General features: G+C 39.7%; 1 protein-coding gene across 1 annotated transcript in view; it reads right to left on the bottom strand.

Annotated features, from left to right (window-relative positions):
• The window catches only part of TMOD3 (tropomodulin 3), an 85,265-nt gene extending 62,518 nt beyond the window's left edge, over positions 1-22,747 (bottom strand). Inside the window, exon 1 of the mRNA XM_049613633.1 lies at positions 22,564-22,747. The gene's annotated coding sequence lies outside the window, so the exon portion shown is untranslated. The remainder of the gene's footprint in view (positions 1-22,563) is intronic.
• Between the last annotated feature and the right edge of the window lie 1,333 nt (positions 22,748-24,080).

Here is a 24,080-nt window from a genome sequence, read left to right as displayed (position 1 = left end):
TACTCTAAGCTATACCTCAAAATATTTCAATATACACCTGCTTTGTGCAAGTAACTATGTATCTGATGTTGAGAATTAAAGTCCCCACATAGAACAGATTGATTTTTCTTTAGCCATGGTAACAAGCAGTCATAAGAAACAAAACCAAAAAACAATTTGCCTTTGTAAGCCAATCAATCACCATCAGTCTCTCACTTCTGAACGTCAGCCAATCAGAAAGAGACTCACTCTTCTAGTAAACACTTCTGAATGCCAACCAAATCATGCCTCTACAGATGATGTCATTATGGCCTGGGAAAAGTTTGCCAGGCCTGAAATTCCACACTTCCCAAAAACCCTATATAAATAAAAGATTGGTCTCATCTGCTCAGATAGACTATACCTAGCCAACAAAGTTTTCCCTCATCATAGTAAGTATTGTTTAGCTTTGTCTTCTCAGTTCAGATATTGACTACTGACTGATAGTCTCATTATCCTTTCATGCTAAAGAAAACTTCTAGTCCTTACATGTGTTTATTTTTAAATAAAAGTATTTCAATGTTGATACATAGCAGATAATAGTAGTTAGGATCAAAATATTCCCTCTAGATATATACCCATGTAATCATTGGAACTGGATATGGCTCATCATACAATAATTCATAAGTATCTACTTCAACTTGCTTTGGTTAAAAAAATACTCAAATTAGAGTGCCTGGGTGGCTCAGTCAGTTAAGTATCCGACTCTTGATCTCAGGTCAGGTCTTGATCTCAGGGTCATGAGTTCAAGCCTCATGTTGGGTTCCATGCTGGGTGTGAAGCCTACTTAAAAAAAAATAAAATAAAATCAACATTGCATTTTCTTTTTTGTTTGAACCTGGCTTCAGAATAAATTCGGAAACAATTTTAGAGTAACTTAATTCCACCTGGAGATTTTAACATTTAAAGTATCTAAAATGCTCTCTCATTTATTATTAGACTTGAGTTTCATCTCTGCTGTTTTGAGGAACAGTCTCTTTGATGGAGAAGACTGGAGTAAAGAAAGTCATCTATTTTTCTTGGCATTATTAAATCAGAGGCTAAGTATGAATGTTTGTCAGGGACAGTGTGCAGCAGAATCTTCAACTGCAAGAGAGTTTAAGAGTCTCATAAGATCATTTCCCTTTTATGAGCTTATGAATTCTAGATAACACTAATTATAACCCAAACATGTACTTCCTGTCCACTGCATCCAAAGCACTATGCACACAGTATTTACCTTCTAAAAAGTAAAAACCATTTTATTTTAGTTGTATATAATATGTATTACTTTTATAGCAAATAAGGCTTTTTTTAAAGGGAAAAATGGATGCTAAATTCATCCTTCTGTTCACTATATCTTCTATACAATGAAGCCTAAAAGACAGTACATTTAAATAATTTTGTAGCATTCTTGGGATGCTACTGTTGACCTAGATGAACACACCTTGGAGAGAGGTAGTTGCTTTGCACACAGAAACTTAAGAAAATGGTGGTTGATTATTCTGTGTAAAAATTCCACGGAAATGAACCAACCCACATATGAGATTAGCTAAGTAGCCCCATATTTCCTGCCACTGCTACCGATGCCACCTCGAATTTTTTAAAATGAGATCTATAGATCCCAAAAGCACAAAGAAAGAAAATAAAATCTGAAGTCTGGAGGCATCCCAGATATACTTGTTAGGGCCAGAAAAAAGAAGAGATTTAATTGGAAGATCACTGAGGGCATCCTCAAAGTAGAAAGCAGCCAGATAATTTGTGACTATTACAAGAAAATACTTCACAGGTTACTCACAACACTTCAAAAACAATCTTTCTTTTTTTTTTTTTTTTTAACGTTTATTTATTTTTGAGACAGAGAGAGACAGAGCATGAACGGGGGAGGGTCAGAGAGAGAGGGAGACACAGAATCTGAAACAGGCTCCAGGCTCTGAGCAGTCAGCACAGAGCCCGACGCGGGGCTCGAACTCACACACCGTGAGATCGTGACCTGAGCCGAAGTCGGACGCTTAACCGACTGAGCCACCCAGGCGCCCCCAAAAACAATCTTTCAATAAGATTACTGAGAGACTCTGTGGCTCCCATGTACCCTATTTCCTTCTCTGGTTCAAAGCAGCCAAACCAGCTCCCAGTCCTAGCCTACCTCCTCTCTTTTCATTCTTCTTGGTGGTGTTGTGGCATCAGGGATAAAAGGCCAAGTCAGAGAGGAACCCACTCTGTGCACACCACTGATGAATGCCAAAACAGCCACACCCTTAGCATACTCAGTTCCTCAGGACCAAATATTTTTCAGTCTTCTCCTTTTCCTTGGTTTGTTTATTTAATAAACTGGATAGGCTAGGAAATGCTGGAGCTTTTCTAAAAATTGTTGTAAAGTCAAAAATCTTAAAATAGAAATGACATCATATGAACAAGTCTCTTAGGGTAATAAGGTTACAGAGCTCTTTATCTTTGCTGGTTAACCCAGAGTCTTCTACCAGTCATACTGTGGACAGAACCAAATATGATATGAGGTAGCTAGGGGAAGCTTAACAGTGCTCAGCCATCAATCAAAATGCTGAATCCATTCCAAGTATATAATGGAGAGACCAATCTGAGGGCTTTCTTTCTTTCTCTCCCAAAGGGAAGTATCACTATGACTCATTGTTCCTCTTTCAAGAATTTTCTTAATCGACAGAGTTAGTAAGCATTGAACTATATACAAAACCCTAAAATAAACGAGGCTAGGTCTAAAAGGAATCATGGTGAGAGCAATCTGAATTTCATGCAGTGAACAAAAGGTGAATGGTTACATCTTTCTTCAGTTTCATCCCTTCTGAATTTCCTGGGCTTCAGATCAGATTCTTTTTTCCCTTCATTCTGAAAAGTTCTCCTTTTTCAACCTTACCAATTTCCACATTTTTAAATAAATATATATTTGTATGCATTTATTAAGTGTCTATTACATACTTGTTTTTCTCCCTGCTTTATAAATGCTTCTCAAATGGCAATTTAAGACATCACAAGAATCAAAGATGGCACAAACAGGGCACAGAAACTGTAATACTCAATTGTAGATTTAATGTTAAATGTAGGTACATACTTAATACTTTTAATTTTCTTTTGTTACACTGTTATTCTCTCTCAATTTTCAAAAGTAGTGACCAGCAAAGTTGGACATACAGCAAAACTAAATCTGATTCTCCCTTGGCCTCTCCTGCCACCTTCCATCAGAGTATCGCCTGAGTGGCATATCGAAAAGAACCCATCACTGGGACGTCTCTTTCTTCACTCCCTTTTTCCAACCACGGGTACGCAGAACTCTATCCTCTAGCAGTGCTATATATCAACAATTGTGCCACGATAAAGATTAAGAAGCAAATTGCTGTTAAATTGAAAACATGTTTATTTGGAAAAATATACTTCCAAATGAGGAAACTATCCTGGGAGAAATCAACTATTTTCAACAAAATGTGCCTAGATGAAGATGTATGTGATGGTTGCTGGCAATACTTGCACATCTGCTGATTAACAGTTAATAAGGCATCAAAATATTTTGTATGAGTGCTATCCCAGCATTTTAGAGACTGTAAAAATGTAAGATTTTGGTAAAATATGGGAGGAAGTGCTCTAAGGGATTACCAGAACTAATCTAGATCACCAAAATAAACCCACAAGATGTGGAAAATATTTTTTATATGAAGATTTTCCAAATCAATGACCATTAAAAAAGTACTAATGTATATACAGTATATAGCTACTATTGTTATTTGTGTTGTTTACTGTTATTTGTATTTGTAACTGCAAAATAACACACTACCTTGGTCAAAATGGCAAGCAATTCAGTAGACAAATGTCTAAAATAAAAAGTTCTTAAAGTATCTCCCTATTCTGTCTCATTCTACTAGTGTTTTAATCCTTCCTGACCAGATTTTGTTTTGAACCAACAACTGATCTTCAAATAAAATTCATTCTTTCGAAAGAAAATTCTACTTTTCTCCCTTTTGGGAGAAGGTGGGTCTGGTTGGATTAGAATGGGGATAATACAGTAGCAAGTTTTAAAATTTTAATGGAAAAGCCTTCAGTCTTAAAAACAAATGAAAAGAAAATTCTCAATTTTAGGTAGACTATGTAACTCAAGTCCCTTTTCTCTGCTAGCATAAGGAAAATCCTACCTTTAGACTGTCTGATGAGTATTTCTCAATCTTTCCTGAAGATATAACAAACTAGAACAAACTTAAATAGCAGATAGAATTCAATTATTACTCAAGGAAGAAAAACGACAACAAAGAATCCAGAATACCAGAATTCTTAAGGAGAAAACACCTAGCACTTAGCTCCTAGCACTGAACTGGAAGTCTGTAGATCTATGGACTTAAGAGCTCTGTGACTATGAGCAAGTCTCAATTTGCTTGGGTACATGAAGAATAACTAAAATATGGTCCCAGTTCTGACAATGGACCCATCCACAACGGACACAGCAAATCAAACAGCCTTTTCCCCAGGGAACGCAGACTCGGCCTCAGTCCTTGGGCAGCCATTACCAACAGAGGACAAGTGGCAAGAGGATGAAGCCTGTTCAGTTTAACCACAGGCCTCAATAGTCTCTGGTCTCTCCTAGCTCTAATAATCTATTACCTTAAGGAAACCCTATTGAACTCAACCTTGGAAAAAAATAGCAACGTGCTCTCATCACTGCCAAGATGAACAATGTTACAAGTAGGAAGGAAATATATGAAAGCTGAATCATGCCAGATAAGCACAAAAACAAAGTAAAATATTTCAGGAAAGGGACTTGAAAAACCAGAACAGATAGATTAAACAATGAAAAAAGTAAATAATGAAGTCAAACATGGGCCAGTGTTGTTGTGTAACAGAGAAAAAGTTAAAGTGAAATGACCATACTAATAAATGTTTTCCTGAAAAGTCACCAAATAAAGCAAATTTTTATTTCCTATTTTCTTGTAATAAAATAGAAATGTTTCATGAAAACATGTATTCCCAAAACATCATAAATCACAGGAATAGATGCAAAAATATTTTAGTTGCAAATTATAAATTTTATTAATACAGTAAAAACACTAGAGTAGTATTCATTCCTGCCTTGTTCTTTATTTCATTTTCCCTTTTTAAATTTTTTTTTTTAATTTTTCAAGTTTATTTATTTATTTTGAGAGAGAGAGAGAGAGAGAGAGCAAGCATGGGAGGGGCAAAGAGAGGGAGAGAGAGAATCCCAAGCAGGCTCTGTTCCGCCAGCATGGATCCTGACGCAGGGCTCAAACTCACGAATTATGAGATCATGACCTGAGCCGAAATCAAGAGTCGGATGCCTAATGGACTGAGCCATCCAGGCACCCCCTTCTCCCACTTTTTAAAATTCAAAAGTATCTAACTATTGTCACTATTTTAATTAAATTTTAAAACCAAGACACTCAAGAGCAGACAGTACTGGAAGATATTACCAAAAAGACTTTAGAGTAAGGAAAATAGGTTAGGAAAGTATATTTGGAATTTAGGAAAGAGATGTGTGGGAAGCAGTCTTCATAAAGGCTTTAGTTGCAGATGGTGATATCCTAAGGAATTTTAGACAGGTCAACCAACCCCATTATTCATGTACATCCATTCCTCAAATATGATCCACTTTTCTTTTACAATGAGTAACTGTAAGGGTTAACAAATGACTCTTAAAATCCTTCCAGATCTAAGAGTTTAAGATCATTCAACTTTTAAAAATAAGTGCAGCGGTGCCTGGGTGGTTCAGTCAGTTATGCATCTGACTGTGGCTCACGTCATGATCTCATGGTTCCTGAGTTGGAGCCCTGCATCTGGCTCTGTACTGGCAGCTCAGAGCCTGTGGAGCCTGCTTCTGATTCTGTGTCTCCCTCTTTCCCTGCCCCTCCCCTGCTTGCGCTCTCTCCCTCAAAAATAAACAAACATTAAAACAATAATAGAAATAATTTAAAAAAATAAAAAAATAAAAATAAATGCAAAGTTCCACTTTGGTGTAAAAGCAAAACAACAAAAAGCATTAGCCATCAAAGTCCTACTAAAAGAATTTCAGAATGTTACTTAAGAAAAAACCTAACAATCTATGAGACCAATATTCCCCCCAAGTTTCACAGCTTGGGACCAAAGGCCCTCTAATTGAAAACTCTGAAACTGGGATTGAGGCCAGTTTTAGGATGTTTTCTCCTTTTCCCTAAAGAAACATCAAGAGAAATAACTTCAACTTTTCTGAAGTTATGCGCAGGTCTTCAAAGCCTTGTGTTTCTGAACCCTGCCCCTTCCCAGGAATGATTCCAGTACCTAGTGAAATTTCTGGAGCCTCATAATGAAAGGAAGTAAAAACAATGCTTTACGAAGCCCTCTCTCCCAGGGACAAGCAAACTCCCTAACTCTAAGCTCTTGTTTTCCTGCTCTAATGAGCTTGCTTACAGTCACCTGACTAGGCTTCCTGTAATAGTGCTTTTACATTTCATTCCTTTGCTTAGAATCTTTGATTTGTTAGGTGTTTGTATTTTGACAGTTTCTCAGGTGGTTTTGATAAAACTCTACCTTCCTACTTTCACTAAGAATTACTAGGAATCCTTGGGGAGCCTGGGTGGCTCAGTCGGTTGAACATCCGACTTCGGCTCAGGTCATGATCTCACAGTTTGTGGGTTCGAGCCCTGAGTCGGGCTCTATGCTGACAGCTTGGAGCCTGGAGCCTGCTTCAGATTCTGTGTCTGCCTCTCTCTCTGCCCCTCCTTTGTTCCCACTCTCTCTCTCTCTCTCTCAAAAATAAATAAACATTAAAAAAAAAAAAAAGAATTACTAGGAATCCTCTGCTCTAATCTGGCTGGCTTCCTTAGAGTCTCACAAGTAAGTCTCCTAAGTTCACTACACCCCTTTGCCTCATTTGCTTCCCACAACGGTCTGTACTTCTCTTCAACAATCCTCCCTACCCCATCCTCAAATTTCACTTTTACATTCTATCCAAACTCTGCACACCCTTCCAAGACTAGCTCAGGTCCACCCTCTCCAAATCACTTCCTAGCTCTTCCAACCCTACTTGGTCTCTTTTCTGAAGGTCAACAATGCTCAGGATGCACGGCATTTAGCCTCAATGTTTGCCAATATTTGCACCAGGTGTCTGGTGCCCTGACTGATATGAATGCACGCTCCTCTAGACTACGTCTCACGCCTATAATGGTGAAGACATTTCATACACCTTCACAGAAACAGCACACTTGTGACTCTTAAAGATACTACCAGTTTTACTCTAATTAATTTCAGGAGACTAGGGTCATACTAAGCTCTGCTACAGCAATTAAATTAATTTTCAGGCTAACATGGAAAGCAGTTACAATGGTTTAAAAGGCACATGCCTACAATATGCATAATGTGTCTTGATGTCTCAAGGGGAAGATGGAGCCTACAGAACCATTCAAGGGGATTGTAGGCCCTGGAGTGAGGGTATAATTATCTTCAGGTGAAGAACATTGAGAGTAACTTACACCAGTCAATAGGCAAAAAGGAAACATTCTTCAAGAAAATGGCACTACCCCCTCAACCTTGACCTTGAGTCCCAAGTGTAGATAACCTCGATCTTAACAAGTTACTATATTATTTAGAATGAATAATCGAAGCAATAACCAACAGATGGATACTTGTAAGTAACCGCATGGCAACCAGGAACAACAGCCACACATCCCACATAAGTGATCTTGGGAACAAAACGGGAAAAGGGCAACTATCATCTTCTAGACCAAAGATAGCACTGAAGAGTTTTTGATAGGAAAAGTCATTTGGTATTACTGAATTGTACACTTAAAATGGATGAATTTTATGGCATATTAATTAAGCCTCAATAAAATTGTTTAAAACAAATTTGGTGACTTGACCTGGAGTATTTGTATGTGGTGAAGCATCCACATAATATTACAGGTTTTTACTGGGGTTTCAAGACAGAAGGCAAAAAAACCTCTGGTACAAAAAACTGAAATTTTTCATGATATTAAGATAAGAGAGTTCCCTATACATAATTAAAACTACAAAAAGACAACCTTTGAAAAATACATATAATAAAAACTAAACCACATAAAACTACTGAAATAATGAGGACCATGCAACTAGTGGGAACAGTTGCTGGGAAAGGAGAAATGGAAGAGAGTGGGGATGAAATGAAAAACTAATATTTTAAGACTGATGATAGCTGAAAAAAGCAGAACTGATGAAAGAAGGGAAGTTTTAGAAATTATTGCTATTGGCCAAGAAGCCTGGTTTACTGCCCTCAGGGTCATAAGGTTTGCCCTGGAACAGGTTCTTTTAAAAGGGGCTGATGGAAAGTTTTCCTTTAAGAGCAAACAAGGGAAATTGAGAGAGTCACATAGAAGTAAAGGCAATTTAATGCAGGGAAGAAGAGGATGTTGCTGAGAGGACCCAAAACGAAAGTTGAGGATAATTTTTCTCAAATTAACACTTATCATACCAACTGAAAAAATAATATTTTTAAGTGAGAGAATAAGACTGTCTTTATCTTACATCTTAACACATTTCTTTCATTTACCTGAGTTTCTCATATTAACGAGGAGGCCATATGCCATATTCCAATATAATGGGGGTAGTGGGGGGGAAGAATCAACTTCATTTGCATACCTATTATATGCCAGGTACTTTGCCATATACATATCCTCATAAAAACTCTGCAAACTATTACTATCCCCATTTCATAAATGAAGAAACAGAGGCTGAGACAATAAAGAGCCTGCCCCAGATGTATAACTTCTTTCTCAACAGTGGATGTGAGATTTAAACATGACCCTAACACCCATGCTTTTTACACTGTATCACACTGCCTCTATAAAACACTTTCTACCATGGTTTTACTTTTATGTTACAACACACTACACATTAACAGAAGCAAATTACTGAAGTGACAGTAATTGTCAACAAGAAGCCACAGGTGGACGCAAAAGGGAAGGCCAAACTATAAAACACAAAAGTGTGAAACTATTTAATGCAATTACCAACAGCCTATAAAAGTCAACAACCTCAGAAGGCAAGTCAATAGGACAGAATAATACCAAATGCATACAATGAATTCTAACTTCCATGGGGCGCCTGGGTGGCTCAGTAGGTTAAGCCCCAGACTTCGGCTCAAGGCATGATCTCACAGTTCATGAGTTCGAGCCCCCTGTCCAGCTCTGTGCTGACAGCTGGGAGCATGGAGCCTGCCTCAGATCTTGTGTCTCCCTCTCTTTCTGCCCCTCCCCTGCTTGTGCTCACTCTCTCTCTCCCTCTCAAAAATAAATAAACATTTAAAAAATAAATTCTATATCCTCCAAATGATTTTGGTTAAATTTGAAGGACTCCATTTAAGATAGTCATCAACAAATGGTGCTGGGAAAACTGGACAGCTACATGCGAAAGAATGAAAGTGGACTTTCTTTCACATACACAAAAATAAACTCAAAATGGACTAAAGACCTAAATGTGAGACCTGAAACCATAAAAGTCCTTGGGGAGAGCACAGTCAGTAATTTCTCTGACACTGGCCATAGCAACATTTTTCTAGATATGTCTCCAGAGGCAAGGGAAATAAAAGTAAAAATAAACCATTGAGACTCTATCAAAATGAAAAGCTCCTGCACAGCAAAGGAAACAATCAACAAAACTAAAAGGCAACCTACAGAATGAAAGAAGAGATTTGCAAAACATATATATGATAAAGGATTAGTACCCAAAATATAAAAAGAATTCATACAACACTCAAAAAACAAATAATCCAAATAAAAATGGGCAGAAGATATGAACAAACATTTCTTCAAAGAGGACACACAGATGGCTAACAGACACATGAAAAGATGCTCAACATCACTCCTCATCAGGGAAATGCAAATCAAAACTACAATGAGGTATCACCTCACCCCTGTCAGAATGGCTAGAATCAAAAAGACAAGAAACAAGTGTTGGAGAGGATGTGAAGAAAAAGGATTCCTCGTGCAATGCTGGTAGGAATGCAAACTGGTACAGCCACGGTGGAAAACAGTACAGAGGTCCTTCAAAAAGTTACAAATAGAACTACCTTATGATCCAGGAATTTGGGTATTTACCCAAAGAATACAAACATACTAATTCAAAGGGATACATGCACCTCTATGTTTATTGCAGCATTATTTACAATAGCCAAACTATGGAAGCAGCCCAAGTATCCATCAATAGATGAAGGGTTAAAGATGTGGTATATATACACAATGGAATATTATTCAACCATAAAAAAGAATGAAATCTTGCCATTTTCAGCAATGAAACCTCCCAGGTGGAGAATACAAATTCTAGGATGTTGGTGGGAACAGATGGTTACCAGAGGGGTGGTGGGTGGGGGGATGGCTGAAATGGATGGTGGGGATTAAACAGTACACTTATCATGATAAGAAAGAAAGAAAGAGAAAGAAACAAAGAAAGAAAGAAAGAAAGAAAGAAGAAAGAAAGGGAGGAGGGAGAGAGGTAGGGAGGGGGAGAGAGAAAGAGAGAAAGAGAAAGAAAGAAAGAAAGAAAGAAAGAAAAGAAAGAAAGAAAGAAAAAACTTTATAATACTTTTTACAAAAAATGACACTTAGGGGCACTTGGGTGGCCTAGTCAGTTAAGCTTCTGAATCTTGATTTTGGCTAAGGGCATGATCTCAGGGTTCATGGGACAGAGGTCTGCATTGGGCTGCATGTTGACAGTAGGGGGCCTGCTTGGGATTCTCTCTCTCCCTCCCCTGATCACACTCACTGTCTCTCAAGATAAATAAACTTTTAAACAATGACATTTAAAATAGATTTAATGGGTGTGTGGGTGGTTCAGTGGGTTAAGCCTCCGACTTCAGCTCAGGTCATAATCTTGTGGTTCCTGGGTTCAAGCCCCTCGTCAGGCTCTGTGCTGACAGCTCAGAGCCTGGAGCCTGCTTCAGATTCTGTGTCTCCCTCTCTCTCTGCCTTTCCCCCACTTGCATGCACACATGTGCATGTATGCTCTCTCTCTCTCCCTTTCTCTCTCTACATTACAAATTTTTAAAAAATAAATTAAAAAAATATTTCAACCTTCCTACAAAGATGTCAGTTTATAACCTTGGACAATAGAGTCAACTATCTTTTGTCCCTCTGTTTTCTCATATGCAAAACAAAAATAATAATAGTACCTACCTCATGAGGCTGATATATTGATTCATTAAATGGATACATATAAATCACTTAGAACAGTTCTTGACATAGAGCAAGGGTCTGCTGTTAGCTAATAAAGTCATTATTAATTATTCTCAAAGTTCATTTTTAAGAAATACTTCATAGTTCATACTAGGTATATGAGATATTACTATGCTGTGATCCATACAATACAGTTGATTGCAGAGACAGGATGAGAGAGATAAAGACTAAAAAAGAGAATATAAAAAAGTGAGAGATGGGGGCGCCTGGGTGGCTTAGTCGGGTAAGCATCCAACTCTTGATTTCTGCTCAGGTCATTCATTAACTCTGCTCAGGTCATGATCTCATCATTGTGAGATCAAGCCGGCTCATGAGATTGATCGGGCCAGGGCTCTGAACTGAGCATGTAGCCTGCTTGGGATTCTCTCTGTCCCTCTCTCTCTGCCCCTCCCCTGCTCAAGCATGCATGCTCTCTCTCAAAATCAATACACAAACTAAAAAAAAAAAATGTGAAAGATAGATATACACAAAGACAACAGTAGAACGGGGGTGCTAAGTCACCACCTTGCCCCACTTCTACCAAAATCTATCTCACCATACTATTATCAGCTATGTTGTATCTGTTTCCTTTACAGGCTATGAGTACTTTGAAGACAGGCACTTATTTTTATATTATCAGACCATCATTGGGCCTGCAACATAACAGATAATAAATGTATAATAAAATAAGGGGGGGGGACCAGTAAGCTTTGAAATCAATGATGAGAGTAACTGATTTAACCATACCCTATTTGGGCCAGTGTCAGTCAACAAAGGCTGATTATCACTTTTTGCTCAATTGATTATCAACATTCTATTTTCCCTTTCTTTCTGAACCAGAAAATAAGTTTCAAAAATGTTTAAAAAATAGTTAATTTGTTCTAAAATTAGAAACCATCCAAATGATGATAAAACACATTTCAGTAATTTATTTTAAACATTAAAAATATTGTTCTGATTAGTCTGTTATGCCCAAAGTTAATCCTAATGGTCAAATGGTCAGAGAATCATAGCAATAAACGGGTACTAAATAAGAGACACAGGCACCTTTCAGCTGTTAATCTGCTAGATGCAGTGCAGGTACAAAAAAGTTAAGGCATACTCACTTCCCTCTGATCTCAGGTACCAAAGCAAGCACATTCGAGGATGTCCAAACCTAAGCCCCTTGTGTGGGACAACCTTTACCCTAGGCCCTATTTAGTATACAGCCTAAGCAACCATCAATGCCTCCTCTCTCCCAGATATTTGGTACAAGTAGGAAAGATCAAGTAGGAAAGATCAAGTAGGAAAGCCCAAGTAGGAAAGATCAAATCCAATTCTTCACCAGGAATATGGAAAGCTAAGAAACAAAATCTAAACTGAGAGATCACATGTCATCAATCTAGGAGCAGCATCATAGTGAGTTTAAGCCACATTTAAGCTGAAGCTAAGGGGTAAGCACGAGCCTCGAAAGCAGAGAAAGCCAGCCCATAAAGGAGAGGATGCAACAGACTGGGGCTAGGGAGACAGAGAAGAGCACTTGCCTCAGGTGCAAGATTTAAGAGTGCCAAAAAACTCAGTAATCAAGAGAGGTAATATTATGGGGCGCCTGGCTGGCTCAGTTGGAAGAGTGTGAGACCCTTAATCTCAGGGTCATGAGTTTGAGCCCTACATTGGGTGTAGAGATTACTTACAAAAAAAAAAAAAGATAGGTAATATTGTAATGCAAAGTATTCATAAAAATCCAAATCAATGTCCTATAATGGAGCACAGGCACAGAACGAGGCTGAGGAGAATCCATGTACACTGCAGACAGAGGAGGGAGCACAGGGGCTTTCCAAGGGCCTGCTCTGGGTTCCAGCTGAGAACCCAGCTAGCTATAAGGGAGCTCGGTTGTCTTACAATAACAATCCACTACAACTCCCAGCCCTGCCACCATACCTTGTGAAAGGCTAGCTTTAAGTGAGTTGTGTTCCCTGAGACCTAAGAATCTTGACTAACACACTCTATTTGAAAATGAGACATGCACACAAAGCTTTTTTTTTTTTTTTTTTTTTAAATCAGAGCAATATAAAATTAACTGACAAAAGAATGGGACTGGTAATTAGTACTAGGGAAGTTCAGAGATCACTGTGGGTGGTCAGGGAAGGATAGATTTAGCTAGATAGAAGAGAAGTATATACTAAGCAAAGAGATCAAAGTACATGCTGGGGGTGGGGGAGGAATGAGAAGGGAGCCAGGGAAAGGAGTGGAAGAAAAGTAAAGGGGAAGGAGTGATCTCCACACACCCTGTTTTCTGGTGAAAGAAGTACAGTTCCATGCTTTTCTGCCTCCAACCCTCAGATCACAATGTTCATTACACCTGAAATACCTTTCTCCCCTTTTCTCGTGTTCAAATCCTTTCGCATCTTTCAGGGACCAGTTCAAACAACATTTCTTTGAAGAGCCTTCCCTGGTATCCTACTTAAAAGGAAATATACACCAGAGCTAAGGTTTTGGCAGTGGGGGGGGGGGGGGGGAAGGGGGAAGAAGAGGATATGGCAGGGGGAAGGCTAAGGGGCTGAATGCAGGGATGAGTACTACACTCTGGAGAGCAAACTATACCCAGGAGTTCACCCGGGAACGCAGTCTGATGTCTTAGGAAAGTTAGAGATGGTTTGACAAGGAGTAATAATGGGGGCTCAAACAAAATGGCAAAGGAAAGGCAGGTGTAAAGGGTGTGCTGATAACTAACAAGGCCTTGCCGAGGTGAAAATGGGTGCCTGACTGTCAAATAATCACATATTTATTGACATTTCCTAATCTAATTAAGCATTCTGCCCCACTGCCATCCCACCCCCACCTACTCCCACTCTCCCACTAAGCAGGTATAATACCCCAGTGGCTATATTAAAGAGGAAACAAACAAGGAAACAAAAGAATTCTTTAAGAATACTAACTTGGGTTAATAATTACCCACCAAGACCAAAAATAAATCTTGGGGTTATTATTTCAAATTGTGCCATGCCTGCTCCAGGGTAAGAGCTGCCTGAATAGATGCCAGACTTATAATGTATACATTTGAGGGGACTCATCTCTTTTCACTGTATGCATATCAAAGAAATATTCCTTAATGACTCATTAAAATGGTAACACCACACCCAGAGAACCAAAATATTCTGTTTGTTACAGTTTTCCATATGGAAATCCTTTACCTTATAATTACAATTAATAACATCCTGCTCAAAGGGACTGCTATGCAATAGACTAAGGAGCTCCAAGACTCTTACTTGTATGCCTATATACATATTAAATAAATGTCAGACTGTTGCTTCTGTACACGTTAAATAAATTCAACTTGCCATCACATTCTCATGTCTCTTGTCTTGTGTGAGCCCTCATTTTCTCCCAGCTTGCCACGTTTTCAACCGTCTTCTCTTACACACTTCAGGAACTGTGTTCACCTAGATGTACTTGTAGTGGTATTAGTGCTTAGATATGTTCTGATATGAAACTGTTTATTTGGAAAGGGTTATCTCTATCAGTTACCTTAGTCTGTATGTTTGTCTTGGTGTGTTTGTGTTTTTTAATGAGTAGATGTAGGTGTTTGAGCATATGTACCTGAGGGAGTGTATACCTTTACAGGTCAAAAAGCGTGCACATCTGTGAAGGAAACTTGCTTGTCCGTATTTCAATATTCTCAAATTATTAAGAGTATAAAGGCAAAAGAAATCAGTCACAAAAGACTATACTGTATGATTTCATTGTTATGAACTATCCAGAATAGGCAAATCCATACAGACAGAAAACAGATTAATGGTTGCCTAGTTTGGTGGGGACTGGGGAAAGCAGGTAGCAACTGCTAATGGGTAGGGGGTTTCTTTTTGGTGTGATGAAAATGTTCTAAAATGGATTGTGGCGATGATTGCTCAACTCTGTGAATATACTAAAATTCACTGACCGGTACTCTTGCAATGAGTGACTTATGTGGGATGTGAATTTCAATAAAGCTGTAACATATTAAAGAGAGAAAATAAGGAAACCAGAGTTGTCCTATATTTCCATGGAGGGGTAACATGTCTTTGAAAATCTTAACTTTGCTTCTATTTTACTTAAGCTTGGGTTCAAGATTCCCCACTGCTAAGTTTCCCAACTGGTATAGTCTCTGTCTCCAGCTGTGTCTTTACTAACAAGGATGACACACATGTGGCAAAGTGTTTACTGATTATCACTCAATGTCTGAACAGAAAAGAACAGATACACTATGATTACAACCATATAAAAATATGTAAATGGATGAACAAAACCTGGAAGGAAATGAGGAAAAATTAAAACAGTTACACTGGAGTAATATAGTTGAGGTGATGTCTTTAAAAAATAATACTGCTTTCAAAAATAAAAAATAAGAAAAGTAATAATAATACTGCTTTCGGGGCACCTGGGTGTCTCAGTCGGTTAACCGTCCGACTTCGGCTCAGGTCATTATCACACCACTGGTGAGTTTTGAGCCCCACATGGGGCTCGGTGCTGACAGCTCAGAGCCTGGAGCTTGCTTCAGATTCTGTGTCTCCACCTCTCTCTGCTCCTCCCCTACTCGCACTCTGTCTCTCTCTCTCAAAAATAAGCATTAAAGAATAAAAAAAATAATACTGCTTTGTGTTACCAGTCAATAAAATCTGGTAGAAACAATAACCAACCTGTCTCCTTAGAAATTATTCCAGGACACATTCAGGAACTGTTTGTCACGAAGGACTGGACTGGAGTAGTGTAGTAGAAAGATGGAAACTAAAACACGTGGATTATATATATTTACATCTATTTTGACCAATCAATAAACAAGAAAATATTAAGGTCTCTACAGCTTGCTCTAATAGAGTCCTAGATGATCTCTCTGAGCTTGAATCTCCTTCCTTCCCCCCCCCCCCCCCCCCCCCCCCCCCCAACAGCCTGGCTTATGGATAGGGTACAAGCAATACTGAAACTAACACTGCATCCATTACTTCAACTGCAGGAAAGCCATTTCAAATTCAAATTCATTATTAACGTTCCTCCATCAGAAAATATATGGTAACCAGCCCTGGATCAATCTCAATGTAGCTACAGTCTCAAAGAGGTGCATAAAAGTCTTTTTTTTTGTATTTTCCTTTTGTGTTTAAAGATACAGGGCCCATGCTTAAGAAACTAAAAATAAAAGCACAACCAAAATACAAAGTAGCTCTATTAATTTTCAGTTAAGATACCAAGTTGATCTAACGGAGAAAGGAAAAAAAAAATTTAAACCTACATTGCTAGAACAACTAGATACCTGTACAGAGGGAAAATGAACCTAAACCCCTACCTCCCATCTTTTTTTTTTTTTTTTAATTTTTTTTTTTAACATTTTTTTATTTTTGAGACAGAGACAGAGCATGAACAGGGGAGGGGCAGAGAGAGAGGGAGACACAGAATCCGAAACAGGCTCCAGGCTCTGAGCGGTCAGCACAGAGCCCGATGCAGGGCTCGAACTCACAGACTGTGAGATCATGACCCGAGCCGAAGTCGGACGCTTAACCGACCAAGCCACCCAGGCGCCCCCCTACCTCCCATCTTGACACAAAAATTAATCTGTGACAGATCACAGACCTAGATGTAAAATCTAGAACAAGAATGCTTTTAGAAGAAAACTGAGAATATCTCTGCAACCCTGGAGCTAGGCACAAAAAACACTAACCATAAAATTAAAAACTGATAAAATGGTAAAAATTTTATAAAAATTAAAAATTTCTGCTTATCACATCATCATCAAGAAAATAAACAGAAAAGGCACAGACTGGGTAAAAAATATATATCTAACAAAGGGCTTATACTCAGAATATATAAAGAACTCCTATGGGGGCGCCTGGGTGGCTCAGTTAGTTAAGCATCCGACTTCAGCTCAGGTCATGATCTCATGGTCCATGAGTTCAAGCCCCTCATCAGGCTCTGTGCTGACAGCTCGGAACCTGAAGCCTGCTTCATATTCTGTGTCTCCTTCTCTCTGACCCTCCCCTGTTCATGCTCTGTCTCTCTTTGTCTCAAAAGTAAATAAACATTAAAAAAATTTTTAGAATATATAAATAACTCCTACAAACAGCAATAAAAAAGATGAACCATCCATTGGAAAAAAAAATAGGCAAAAACTTTAACTGATACTTCACAAGAGAAGTAAAACCAATTGCTACATAGTAAAGCATTCAATATTTTTAATCATCAAAAAAAAATACAAATTAAAACCATACTGAGGCGCCATTTTACAGCTTCTAGTGTGGTAAAACAAAAAAGGCTGACAGCATTAAAATTAGGCAACATAAAAAATGTGAAGAAACTGGAAGTCATATACAAACCACCTTGGACAACTGTGTGGTGGTTTTTTAATAAAGTTCAACATACAGCTACCCTATGACTCAGTAATTCCTCTCTCAGGTGTTTATCAAAAGAAATGGAAACATCTATCCATAAGAGACTTATAAAGGAAATATTCATAACAACTTTATTTCTAATAACCCAATCCTGGGAAAAAAACCCAACCATCCATCAAGAACAGAACAGATAAAGAAATTAGGGTGTATTCATACAATGGAATACTAATCTTCAATAAAAAAGAACCAACCACCGATATACACAACAAAGATGAATCTCAAAAACATTCTATTACAGGGGCGCCTGGGTGGTTCAGTTGGTTGAGCTTGATCTTGGCTCAGGTCACGGTCTTACGGTTCATGAGATGGAGCCCCATGTCTGGCTCTGGCCCTGTGCAGCCAGTGCGGAGCCTGCTTGAGATTCTCTGTATCCCTCTTTCTCTCTCCCCCTCCCCTGTCCCCTATTCACTCGCTCTCTCCCAAGTCCCCTCTCAAAAAAACAAAAAAACATTATATTACATGAAAGAAGCTAGACACACACAAAAAGCATATATTGTATGACCATTTATGTCAAGTCCAAGACTAAGCAAAACAAATCTATGGCGTCAGAAATACAGTCAAAAGTGGTTGCCTCCACTGGAGGAGGGTAGGTGAGGGAAACTGGAAAGGATCATGAGGAAACTTTCTATAGTGATGAAAATGTTTTCTATCTTATTTTGGCTGAAGTTACAGTGTATAAAACTTTATAACTCCTTGAACTGGACACGTAACATACGAAAGTTCAGCATTTTACTGAATGTTAATTATACCTCAATAAAAATACAAAGTAGCACTCTGCTTCAAGATAAAAGCTAATGATTTTGTTTCAAATAAAATTCTAGAATACGACAGAATAGACACATACATTTTCAATTACTTGCCACTCTGGATTATTCACATCTCTATTACTGCCAATAACAACGGATTACAGACACATACAGACAGATACATATAGTATACATGTTCATGTTTCATTTTTCATAAATAGCAAATCTAGTTTGGTTCTTCACAATTTCAATATGTACCTAATGGACTGTTAGACGTCGAGCAGACTTTTCTGTTTTCTATAGCATTTTCCTCTCAATAAGATCTTATAGTTGTGTGAATCTGAGATAAATATGAGAATAAATGGGGCAGCTGGCTGGCAGTGGAGCCTGCGACTCTTGATCTCAGGGGTTGTGGGTTCAGGACCCACGTTGGGTGTAGAGATTACTTAAAAGAATAAAATACTTATATATATATATATATTTTTTTTTTAATTTTAATATTTTTATTTATTTTTGAGAGAGAGACAAAGCATGAACAGGGGAGGGGCAGAGAGGGAGGCAGACACAGAATCTGAAGCAGGCTCCAGGCTCTGAGATGTCAGCACACAGCCTGATGCAGGGCTTGAACCCATGAACCATGAGATCATGACTCAGATGCTCAACCAACTCAGCCACCCAGACACCCCTAAAATTTTTTTTTAAATGAGTATAAGTGAGACATGTAAATCAAATGTCTTCAAGGAAAGTCACTGACAGAACAGTGCTTTAGCCATTATGACAGCCTCAACTATTGCCCTCAACTATTTTAATCAAGACAGAGTCCACACATATTTAAATTTAAGAGCAATTGAAAAGCTTGATGAATAGTTTCCCAGCTAATTTGATCTTTAAAAGATAACAGAGCCTAAATAACAAGAGCTAGTACATTAGTACATCGGACTGACACTTGAAAAGCCACAGAACCATTTTCTCCTATTGTTTTACTAAGTCCTCCTTGGTCTCTTTTTCTTCATCTTTTCCCCTCCCTCTTTTGGTCTCTTTCCAGGTGTATTTTTATCCCTTATTGCCTCTCACTCCCTTGATATTGCTCTAAATGATTTTCATATAGCCAGCTCACCCCAGAATCCAAATAAATACATTTACAAAATCTTACTGTATTCTATGTAGATTTGTCACACAACCAAATAGTACAGAGACTATAGCCTAGGGACAGTGATGGGAGGTGAGTTGAAAAAAAGGTGATTTCATTTGTTCCCCACCCCCACAACTGTAAAAGACCTCTCCTTAACACCCACTGCAGGCTTTTATTCGCTACACAGGGCTCATACAGTGCTCTGAACTATAAACAAGTACACGTGCCCAGTATCAGAGAGAGTAAGCTCCCAGACAAAACCCAGGTCTTATATGTCTGTATTCACCAGAAGCCTACGACAGCACCCTGTACAGGATGGGGCAAAACACGTATTTGTTGAATTAGTGAAATACTGAATTAATGGGAATGAAAACAGCTGAGGATGGATGAGGATGAGAGGGGAAAAAAGCTCAAAGTACACAGCAAAGAGAAAAGAAGAAGAGAGGAGGAAAAAAGAAGAAAGAATAGAAAAAACTTGTGAAGGCAATTATTTCTGTTAGAATGAAGAGGATTATTTTAAAAATTTTTGAGAACTGAGAAAAGCCATTGCTATGTATCTAGTATCACAGTAATCAGTACCAGTCATAAAACGTCCCATCCTTAAAAACGTCCCATCCTTGATATTTAAAGTGTGAGAGGGGCACCTGGGTAGCTCAGTCAGTTGAGTGTCCAACTCTGGCTCCGTTCACGATCTCACAGTTTGTGAGTTCAAGCCCCACATCGGGCTTGCTGCTGTGGGCACAGAGCCCGCTTTCAGTCCTCTGTTCTCTCTCTCTCTCTCTCTCTCTCTCTCTCTCTGCCCCTCCCCCACTCACGCCCTCTCTTTCAAGAATAAAACATTAATAAATAAATATATACAGTGTGAGAGACTACAGCATTCCTTATGTGACATGCAGGGACCCTCTTCAAACCTACAAGATCCCGGGTCATTTATGCATATTAAAGTCTGAGAGCACCACCCTACACCCTTCAAGTCCTTTCTGTTGTAGGGAACCTACGCTTTATTTAAATGGACCAGTAGCTGAGACTTGAAAAGTCTCTGAATAGAGTGAAAACCAATCATTGTAATGGGATGTGACCTGCACGTATTTAACTTTATGTATGTATTTACGTATTTAACTTTATGTATGTATTTAACTTTAGGTGAAGTTTTTAATTGCAAAATAATTTGGCCTGGAGGGTAAACCACAAACTTTTAAATTAGTCAAAAAATATGATTAAAAGAAACTGAGGGGCACCTGGCTGGATCATTTGGAAGATTATGCAACTCTTTATCTTGGGGTTGTCAGTTTAGGCCCATGTTGGGTGTAGAGATTACATAAAAAAAATCTTAAAAAAAAAAAAAAAAAGAGGGCATCTGGGTGGCTCAGTAGGTTAGGCATCAGACTTCAGATCAGGTCATGATCTTATGGTTTGTGACTCAGAGCTGCATCAGGCTCTCTGCTGTCAGCACAGAGCCAGCTTCCAATCCTCTGTCCCCCTCTCTTTGCCCCTCCCCAGCTCACACTCTCTCTCTCAAAAATAAATAAATTTAAAATAAAAATAATAAAAAATAAAAAAGAAATTGAGCACTGGGACAGTAACATCCTAAGGAAATCATTTTTGTTCCTTCAGGCCTACCACAGGGCTTGGAATGACAAATGTGGCCAATACTTCCTGAATGAAGAGAATAAATGAATTCTAAAAATCAGAGACATTTAGGGCTAGAATAATCTTGGGGTCACCTGGTCCGATAACCTCATTTTTAAAGTTGAGCAAACTCCAGACACCTGGCTGGCTCAGTAGGTACAGCATGCAATTCTTGACTTCCGGGTAGTGAGTTTGAGCCCCAAGTGAGGTGCAGAGATTACTTAAAAAAGTAAAATAAAGAGCAAACTAGGAATCCTGAGTGGTTGGAGAGCAAGCAGGCTAAAAGATTTAGAATATACTGGATCTTACATTTTAATTATCTTTTTGTTTCTTCACTAGAAATGAGTTGGAAAGGGGATTTTAAATATTATAATAAAAGCACTGTGGACTCTGAAAGAAGTGGTAGGGTAAAATGTGCCAAAGACTAGGAGGAAGAGACTAGCAAAAGTAAATGAGGCTAGACAAAACTATTTTTCGAAGCCCGATATATTTTTTTGACAGGCCAATTAATCAACCTAATCTGCCAAAAAATTAATCTGAAGGATTCTCAGAGAAAGAAACATGAGCTGCATGAAAATGTTACAACCCAAGGGAGACTGCACATAACTAACTTAAATCTCCACAGGCTTATTTCCTGTTCAAGTATGACCTCCTGGGATAAATTTTACTGCAGTGTTCATTACCAGACGACTTTTGGTTTTAAGAGAAGCCAACGGCAAGTTGGAAATGAAATTCTTAACTAAAACATTAAAAAAAAAAAAATGGCTGTTTCCCATTTGTTTGTAATTAGATTGAAGGCTTGCAGAGGAAAGACACCAACCTCATAAGCAAAAATACAACGACCCAGTCACGTCCTCAAAACACATCAACACACAAACTTCACAGCCGGATCCAGCTGTGCTGCGCAGGAGCCAGTAATTTATTTTAAGGCAAAGGAGATAGATCAAAACCGATGAATGCAAGACCAGCCAGATTTTAGTGCCCGCCCCCCCCCCCCAAGGGTGTGACCTAAGGTTTTTTTTCTTTCTTTCTAACTTTCAACTAGCAGAAGCCTTTGCAGGAGTCTGGGTGAGAACACCCTTTTACGAGGATCGTCCCCCCAGCTACGCCTGGGTGGAGTGGAAGGGGCGAGTAGCTACGGCGAGCTCGCACAGCTTCGACAGGCGCGGGCTCCGGCGGGAGGGGAAGGGGCCGGTCCCGAACCCGAGAAGGCTGGGCCCCCGAGTGATTCATCAGCAGCCGGGGGTTAACGCGCCTCCGGGCGACGCCCAGCGTGCCCCACGGCCCCAGACCGGGCCCGTTCGCCCCCCAAACAGCACCCAACCCCTCCCCGCTCCCGGAGAGACCAGGAGGTAAGGAGGCCAGGGCTGGCGTCTGGAAGACAGAAACCTCTCCCTCCTCAGCCACCATGGCCGGTGAGACTCCCTGTCTGCGCCTGCAGACGGACTTCCTGGAAAGCACCGGGCCGAGCGTACCTGACTGGCACCCGCTGGAGCTGCTGACCTTCACAGACCCGCGGGGAAAGCCTGCCCTTCGTTTTCCAGCACCCGGCACCCGCCGGCCCGCCTGCGTCTGCTTCTTGGGAGTTGCCGGATCCACTCGCCGGCTGCTGCCCCAATCCGACGGCTCTGTCGGTGCGGCCAGTTTCCCCCTCCGCTACGGAAGCGCGTGCGCACTCCCCGGTCGCGGGGCATCCTGGGAGCTGTAGTTCGAACGAGGAGAGCGACGCTCAGCGCTGATCCCCGTTTTTACAATTTGCAGGACGTTGGAAGTGGCTGCAGATAGCAAGTCTTCGTCCAGCCGGGGACAACAATCTTCACTAGTGGAAATATCTCCCCTTGACCCTCTGGGAGCTATAAACAGCAACTAGAGTCTCCTTGGTATAGAGTTCCGCTTTGCTTTGATTAAAGAGGCACATGAGGCAGGGCTTATATTTTACCCTTGCTTGCTAATGCCAGCACGAGACATGGAGCCCTTATAAACTCATCATGAAAAACTGATAGAAAAGTAAACAAAGGCGAAGGAAGAGAGGGGCATAAACCAAGCACATGTCATCTCAAGGGCGTTGTGACCCTAGTAATTTCCTTAAGCATACAACCAGGGATGATGTCGCAGCTATAGCCCCAATATTCCCAAGCAGTTTTGGCTCCAACCTATCTTCCCATATCAGCCTCAAGCTCTACACCAGATGGTGAAGCTCAGCTAATAGAAGTGGGAGAAAAAAAGCAAGTGCTGCTCAAAGGAGGGTGCTGGGGCGGATGGGTAGCCTGGAGGGGAAGACGAAGAGAGTAACAATACCTCAGAAGACAGTTCTGTGTGTTAGGAAATGACTGTCTTTTATGCACGGCTCTGTGGAGAGAGAACGGCAATGGCCTTCCATTCATTCCCTTAGTCACTCATTGGTAGTTTTTCTGGCCTGCTCTTCATGACTAAACCATTCCCAGGAGTAATGCTTAGTTTTGATATGCCTTCTTTCAAGAATGCAGCCAGGGGCACTGGCTCAGTGCTCAGTTGGTTAAGCGTCTGACTTGGTTTCTGCTCAGGTCATGATCTCATGGTTTGTGAGTTTGAGCCCACATCAGGCTCTGCACTGATAGTGTGGAGCCTGCTTGGGATTCTGTCTCCCTCTCTCTACTCCTCCCTGCTTGCTCTCTATCTCTCTCTCAAAACAAAAATAAACGTAAAAAAAAAAAAGTAGCCAGGAAGAGGATGAAGTGCCTGCTTGAGGTACATTCCAGCCAAACCTATTGTGGAAACCAACTAATGGTTAAACCTTTCCTGTCATTTACTTCTGCCCTTGAGAGCAGGAAGCACCCTAGGTAAACACCCTGGAATTTTGTACAATAGTACACATTAATCCCTGAAATGAAGATCACTGATGATTTGGAGTTTTTAAGAAAAAAAAAAAAAAAAACCTCCTAAATTGCGAATATTCTTAGAGGACCATCAACATTACACCTTGTGGCCATTGCATCGTATTCTCTATAGCATC

Source organism: Panthera uncia (genome assembly GCF_023721935.1).
Source record: "Panthera uncia isolate 11264 chromosome B3 unlocalized genomic scaffold, Puncia_PCG_1.0 HiC_scaffold_1, whole genome shotgun sequence".
Taxonomy (NCBI): domain Eukaryota; kingdom Metazoa; phylum Chordata; class Mammalia; order Carnivora; family Felidae; genus Panthera; species Panthera uncia.
The sequence above is the reverse complement of the archived record's forward strand: the minus strand, read 5'-3'. Positions and strand labels throughout refer to the sequence as shown.